Below are 8120 nucleotides of genomic sequence, written 5' to 3'. Positions count from 1 at the left end.
AGTTAGGAACCTGAAACCAGTCAACACTAGGTGTAGGTGATTATAATTTGCAAATAATGTTAAACGGGTGTGAACAAATTGTTTAATTTACGTGAGCCTGACTTCTTTATCTATAAAATTAGTTTTATACCAGATAAATAGTTCTAAATCTTTTTTTCTGTCCCAGGACACATGAGAGAACACTTGTCAGCATCAGTGTCTCCTAGTGACAGTGCTTTTTAAAAGGGGGAGGAGCAAGGATGTCCCTGTTATTTTAATCTACCTGTTCCTCCCAAGCTGAGAATCATTGGGTTAGAGAGTATGTTCCTTTTCTTCATAAATAAATAATTTTATTAAATATTTCAGTGCCTAATATGTACCAGGCACTGGACTGGATATTGTAAAATATATCATAAAATCAACTTCTGGAACTCTTAGTTTAGTTGAAGAGGTAAGGCACTATATATTTTACAATATAGACAGAAAACAGTATATGCTACATGAGAATATGCAATAAAGGCTTGATATGCAAGTTACATCATTTTGGTCTGGAGCTATTATTTTTAGCAATTTGAGATTATCATGTGTGACTTAAAGTTGATAGCATCATGTTGTGATGTATGCTTTAGAGCCTGAATATACCTTTCTCACCTCCCCAAATCGGCATTCACAGAATGTTAAGCGGACAGTATCCAGGTGTTTATTATTAAAGGAAGATTAGCCTAGCCTTCAGGTTTCCCATTGGAAGTAAAAATTGTAGTAAACGGAAACTTTCTCTTTGTTAAGCAGAAAATGAACTAACTGCTAGGCTTTAACTATGTATATTAGGACATTCTGAAATGCAAACATTAAACCTAATCAGAATAATTGGTTTTAACATTAACTGTTATTCAGAAGTATCTGAGTAGATGTTAATGATGGTTAACCTCACTTAAACTCACAAAATCGTGATCTGGACAAAGCATTAATATTTTTAGAGGGGCTGGGCATGGTGACTCCGGCCTGTAATCCCAGCACTTTGGGAGGCCAAGGTGGGCGGATCACCTGAGGTTGGGAGTTCGAGACCAGCCTGGCCAACATGGTGAAACCGCATCTCTTCTAAAATACAAAAATTAGCCGGGCATGGTGGCAGGCACTTGTAATTCCCAGGTACTCGGGAGGCTGAGGCAGGAGAATCTCTTGAACCCAGGAAGGCGGAGGTTGCAGTGAGCTGAGATCGTGCCACTGCACTCCAGCCTGGGCAACAGAACAAGACTCCGTCTGGAAAAAAAAAAAAAAAAAAAAAAAGGCTGGGCTCGTTAGCTCATGCCTATAATCCCAGCGCTTTGGGAGGCTGAGGTGGGTGGATTGCTTGAGCTCAGGAGTTCAAGACCAGCCTGGGCAACACGGTGAAACCCCATGTCTACTAAAATACAAAACAATTAGCCGGGCGTGATGGCATGTGCCTGTAGTCCCAGCTACTGGGGAGGCTGAGGCAGGAGAATTGCTTGAACCCGGGAGGCAGAGGTTGCAGTGAGCCAAGATCACGCTACTGCACTCCAGCCTGGGCAACAGAACGAGACTCTGTCCCCCAAGAAAAATAAATAAATCAATATGTGTGTGTGTATATTTACATTTAGAGGCACTTTGTTGGCAGTTTTTGTATACATTCAACTTCAAAATCACCCTGCTTCAGTTACCTTGGGAATACCACTTCCATGAGGTCCTGAGATTTAGAGGACAGAGAGTGGAAAGGGGAGGGTGCCGTGGAAGCAACCTAGAGAACACCAGAGCGAGAACTCCACTAATCAGCCATGTGAACTTTGGAATCTCACTTAAATTTTCATCTGTAAAATGATGGACAAGACCAAATGACCTCTAACATATGGCTCTCCAACTGTATGATATGTGAATCTCAATTCTATGTAAGGATTCTATGAGGAAGGTAAATGCTTGTTTTCAGCCTCCCTCTCTATTGAGTATTAAGAGTTCCTTCATTGGCTGCCTTCTCATTCTTCATTTTCGATAAGCAATCTAGGTCTTGAATTGCTTCATGTGTTTTAATGTTGGTAAACATTCCTGTAAACCTGATTATCCAGCTGTTTTCTATGGATTTCTGTCTGTATGTCTGGGTTGTTTTTTGTTTGTTTGATTTTTTGAGACAGGGTCTTGCTCTGCCGCTCAGGGTGGAGTACAGTGGCATGATCTTGGCTCACTGCAACCTCCGCCTCCCGGGCTCAAGCGATCCATCTTCCTCAGCCTCCCGAGTACCTAGGACTACAGGCGTGTACCACTACGCCCAGCTAATTTTTTTGTGGTTTTTTTTTTTTTTTTTTTTTGTAGAGACAGTTTCTCTGTGTTGCCCAGGCTGGTCTTGAACTCCTGGGCTCAGGTGATCTCCCACCTCAGTCTCCCAAGGTGGTGGGATTACAGGCATGAGCCACTGTAGCCGGCCTCTATCTGTATGTCTTAAAGGAATCTCTGACCAAATGTGTCTATATTCATGAACAGTGTCTAGGTTAGAGTCATAGCAGTCATTGAGGTTCCTATGTTTTGCCTTCCTAAGATTTAATTAATCTCCATGTTCTATTAATGTATTGACTCTCATGTCTGTTCCTTCTTACTCATTTCCGGTGCTATAGTACTTGTTCAGCTGCAGTCGCAGTGTTTGTGGTCTCCTAGAAACTTATCTTAATTTCTCTGTCTCTTTTTTTCATTTCATCTTATCGTACTGTTCATCACATCTGTTAGAATGAAAGCTATCTAAAAACAGTCTGTCACTCATCTTTGTGTCCTCAGTGCCAAGAACATGCTATAATTTAACCTGAAAAACTCTGAAGATCCAAGATAGTATCTAGGCAGTCTTTCATAAAATAAAATTTTTGGTGACAGTTTCTGCTTAGGAGGAGGAAGCAGAGTTCCTTTATGGACTGTTGTAATTTTGTACTGAATGAAAGGAGTAAGAGAAATAAGATTCTGACCAGCAGACTTCTCTTAGTTTCCTGGAAGGTATTTCCTGTTTGTTCATGGCATCACCATCTACCCTTTCTTTCTTGGCAGAAAATCTGAGGACTGTCCTTTCTCTCATCTCCTCTGTTCATTCAGATATCAAGGATTCATGATTTTACCTTGTACACTTGTCCCTCGTTTCCTTGGGTTTCGGCTCTGGTACCCCCCTCCGTCAAGCATCTGCTGATGCTTAAATCCCTGATATAAAATGTCAGTGTATTTGCATATAACCTATGCATATCTTCCTGTATACTTTTAAATCATCTGTAGATTACTTTTTTAAATTACCATTACATGAAAAGGAATCTAGATTATAAGTAATCTAGATACCAAATACTATGTAAATAGTAGTTAAATACTTATTTTTAAATTTTTTCAAATATTTTCAATTTGTGTTTGGTCGAATCCATGGATGCAGAACCCAAGGATATGAAGGTCTGACTGTAATATCTTTTAAAGTAAAGTCTTTTAAATATTCCTTTCTCTATCTCCATTGCTCTTAGATCACTGTAGAATTTCTTACATGTATTTGTACAACAATCTTCTAACTGCTTTCCTTTCAATCTTGCCTCCACAATCCATTTTCTATTCTGGGGTCAGAGTAAGTTTTAAAAGTATGATATGTTTCTCCAACGCTTAAATTCCTTCAGTGGCTCTTATGTTTCAAGATCAAGTGAAATATTAGACATGGTTCTAAATGAGTTACCTGCTTTTCTAACCTTATGTCTCACCACATTCTTGGGTCTGTTTATTTCAGTACCTAGCTCAGTGTCACACAGTTGGCATTTCTCGCCTTCCCTTCATGAATGAATATGTGATAGCTAGAGAGTAATTTGTGTTTGCAAATGTCCTGGTATCACATGAGAAAAAGAAGTTGGCATTTTGGTGACTGTCAGAGACCCACGGACTGTGTGCTTTCATATGTGCCAGTCATTACATGTACTTTACATGTATTGGCTCATTTAATTCTCAATTCTCCTAACATCTTTGTTAGGCAGATACTATTATTTTATGGACGAGGAAACTAGGCATAGAGAAAAGTTGAGTGATTCACTTGAGGTCATGCAGTGGCAAGGCCTGGCTTCAAACTCAGGTTGTGTTGCAGCAGAGTCTATGTCTTATCTACTAACCTAACTGGCTGGTGAATTGGAGGCATTTGGTGTGGAAAGCTTGTTGGGATTCTCCTTTGAGGGCATGAAAAGTATGCATGTAACTTTATATGTGCTTTATTCTGTTGGTAATTACCTCAGAGGCTCTCAGTAAATCTTTGTGAAATGAATCTAAGAGTCTTTCTTCATACATTGCTGGAGTTGGCCTCTGTGATTCATGCATTACCAAGAAGCCATGGCTTCCTTCTATTAATAATCACAAATCTTGGCACAATAAAATTAAAGTATAATTTTCATGAAAGTAGTGGCTTTTGCATGAAACATGGAAATAGATGAGCCATGGCCATGCATGTGAGAAAACAAGAGTGTTTATGTCAGGGATTTTCAGTCTGTTTATGGGAGTTTGCAAGGAAGAGGTGGATCTTGAAGGGTAAATTGCGGTCATGTTAAAGACTAAATGTACAAGTAGGTTTTTTCTGTACAGAGCTACAGAGTATATTTTATTAGGTGAGATGATGAAAACCCTAGTGGACAGAAGTAGAACATGGTTTGAGGAGCTAGAGATAGAAAGCAGAGACACCATATCAGATACTACAGGCACAAGTCATTTTTATTATAAAAATAATATACAGTCATTGTAGCATAGAAGTATATAAAGTTTGAATTGAAAAGTCAACTTCTCTCTTGCCTACTGTCACTCCCTAGAAGTAATCACTTTAAAAAGCATGCACTTTTTAATGCCAGTCGCATAGTGGTATGATATAGGACCATTGCTATATTATATTTTAGTTGTTTTTTTCTACTTCATGTGTCATAGTTATCTTTTGATACATGTAGGTCTTCTAATTCTGTATCTGTAGCATACTATTCCATTGTTTGGATACATCGTAACCATTCCCTTATGTACATCTACAATTTTTTGTCATTACATATGGTAACACAGTGAACAATCTCATTCATATACTGTTGCACATTAGTGTTAATGTTTCTATAGGCCACATTCTCAGAAGTATGGTGTACATAGCAACATTTTTTTTTTCCCCTTTCCTCTGCCACACCTTTGACTTGTATTTATTGACCTGGCCCATTTATTGTTCACTTTCTTTTTCTGAGGAGTTTTTTTCTCACTAGTTTGTGGGAACTCCTTTTTTTTTTTTTTTTTTTAAGACAAGTTTCGCTCTTGTCACCTGGGCTGGAGTGCAATGGCACAATCTTGGCTCACTTCAACCTCCGCCTCCTGGGTTCAAGTGATTCTCCTGCCTCAGCCTCCCGAGTAGCTGAGATTACAGGTGCGTGCCACCACGTCTGGCTAATTTTTGTATTTTTTAGAAGAGTTGGGGTTTCATAATGTTGGCTAGACTGGTCTGGAACTCCTGACTTCAGGTGATCCACCCACCTTGGCCTTCCAAAATTCTAGGATTACAGGTGTGAGCCACCGTGCCCGGCCAGGAACTCTTTATTGTATATATTAACTAACCCCTTGCATATATTTTCCTCACATATTTTATGCTCACTTGTGGTATCTTTAATCAGGGAGAACCTTTTTTAAAGAGACAATGCCTCGCTCTGTTGTTCAGGCTAGAGTTCATTGGCACAATCATAGCTCACAGCAGCCTCAAACTCCTGGGCTCAATTGATCCTCCCATCTCAACCTCCTGAGTAGCTAGGACTACAGGTGCATGTTACTACGCCCAGCTAATTGAAAATTTTTGTGTGTGTGTGGAGACAGGGTCTTGCTTTTTGCACAGGCTGGTTTTGAACTCTTGGCCTTAAGCGATCCTCCCACCTTGGCCTCCCAAAGTGCTGGGATTTGTAGGCATGAGCCACTGCGCCTAGTCAGGCAGAAATTTTTATAACAAATTTGTATATCTGTCTTACCTGAAGTCCCTATATTTTTATGTTTTTCTCTTTGCTTTACGTTTATATCATTAATCAATAAGGAATTTATATATGATATGCTGTATATATGATAGAGCCTTTTCTCCAAATGAATTGCCAGTGTTCCCAGTATAATGTGTTGAATAACCTATCCTTTCCCCATTGATTTGAAACACTTCTGCATATACTGAATTTCTATTTATAACCACATATAATGTATAAATTCCTATATATTTTTCCATATACTTAATTCCTGTTAATTCCTATATATAACATTCATGTAAATATAGTTCTTCTAATTGGATTATTTGCAGATGCCCTATTCTAATTCATTGAATTAGATATCTGGTATCTTGATATCTGGTAGTTCAACTCCCCCATTATTATTCTTAGTTTATTTTATTGGTCATTCTTTCACATTTACTCTTCCAGATGAACTTCAACATCAACTTGGCATTTTCCCCCCCAAAATAGTCCCATTGGATTTGTTCTATCAGATCATTCTTAATTTGTTATGTACTCTTGAAACTTACCTGCATGACACTTAAGCAAATAAAAAACACTGAGTTCAAGCCAAGGTAAGGTACTTTGTGATACTATTTATCTATGGCTAGATACATATTTATTGTAGTACTTCTTGATCCTATTATCACCTAAAATCATTTTAAAACTAAAAGAGGTTAATAGGTACAGAAATAGCCAGTAAAACCAAAAATTATCAGTAAACATATACTGATAACAAACTTCAGCCATTAAGAGTTTTCTTCCAAGGATATTATTATAGAAACAATAAAATAATTTTATAGAATAAAGGTCTGATTTTTTAGTTTTGTATGAGAATTTCTTAAATGCTTTTATGTATGTGATATGTATTATATCATTGTGAGGTAGGTGGTACATTTTTCAGATGGGGTAAACTCAGTTTCTGAAATATCCGATGACTAGGTCAAGGCTCAAGTTCTGTGAATTGTCTGGTGGCCGAGCCTTAGATTTCTAGCGATAGTAGACTATTAGGATTGGTTGCCCTTGTGTATAGAAGATATCTGTAGAATGTAAATAGGATCCTAGGGCCAAAGCTTAGGGAATGCCTTATTAATGGTTTGGAAAAGGTAAGGAATTATGGAATGATGAGACACAGCAGCATATTTTATGGAGAAATCATCATCACATATAAATTTCTATGGTTTTTCTCTTCCATAATCTTAATTTGGCTTTCCTCATTTCTAAACAGTTTTACTAATTATCCTTCCAAAGAATATTTAGGCCGGGCACGATGGTTCATGCCTGTAATCCCAGCACGTTGGGAGGCCGAGGCGGGCGGATCACGAGGTCAGGAGATCGAGACCACAGTGAAACCCCATCTCTACTAAAAATACAAAAAAAAAAAAAAAAAAAAATTAGCTGGGCGCAGTGGCGGGCACCTGTAGTCCCAGCTACTCGGGAGGCTGAGGCCGGAGAATGGCGTGAACCCAGGAGGCGGAGCTTGCAGTGAGCCGAGATCGCGCCACTGCACTCCAGCCTGGGCAACAGAGTGAGACTCCGTCTCAAAAAAAAAAAAAAGAATATTTAATACTACTTATGTTTTACTTTCTACTTATTAAATGAGAAAAGGAGTCCATGAACATCTACAAAAGATCTTTTTTTTTGAAAAAAGCCATTTTTTTAAACTTTATATAGTCTTTAAAAGTATATTGATGAGTGCCCACATTTGGAATTTTTGCCCCACTGACCCCTGCATATGCCTTTTCTCGTATTATTTTTGCCTCCTCTTTATTACTTTTCAGTCAAGTCAAATCTCATTTCATTTGTTAAGCCTTCTAGAATTACTCAGGTACATATTTTGAATTTCTCTTGCTTATTGCCTCTACAGCTCAGCTCAACAAGTTTTATAACTTGTCTCTCAGAATAGTGTAGAATACACTTTTTGATAATAGCACCATGTAATTCATATATATATTTTTTAATTTAGCTATGTCACAGGCCACAGTTGTATGGCCTCTGGCAGATCAGCCTGTCTGAACCACAGTTTCTCTAAAGAAATGTAGGAGTAATTATACCTATTCTGCGTGGTTGTGTAAAGGTAAACGACCATGTAAAGCACCTGGCTGAAGAGCATATGAGAGTGCCATGTTGGCTTTCTAGAATTTATATCTCAACTTTGGGAGG

General features: G+C 38.4%; 1 protein-coding gene across 5 annotated transcripts in view; it reads left to right on the top strand.

Annotated features, from left to right (window-relative positions):
- Positions 1-8120, top strand: part of HBS1L (HBS1 like translational GTPase) — a 90351-nt gene that overhangs the window by 37778 nt on the left and 44453 nt on the right. The window lies entirely within an intron of this gene.

The sequence above is a fragment of the Pan paniscus genome, chromosome 5 (assembly GCF_029289425.2).
Source record: "Pan paniscus chromosome 5, NHGRI_mPanPan1-v2.0_pri, whole genome shotgun sequence".
Lineage (NCBI taxonomy): Eukaryota > Metazoa > Chordata > Mammalia > Primates > Hominidae > Pan > Pan paniscus.
This window is presented reverse-complemented; position numbering and strand designations above follow the sequence as displayed.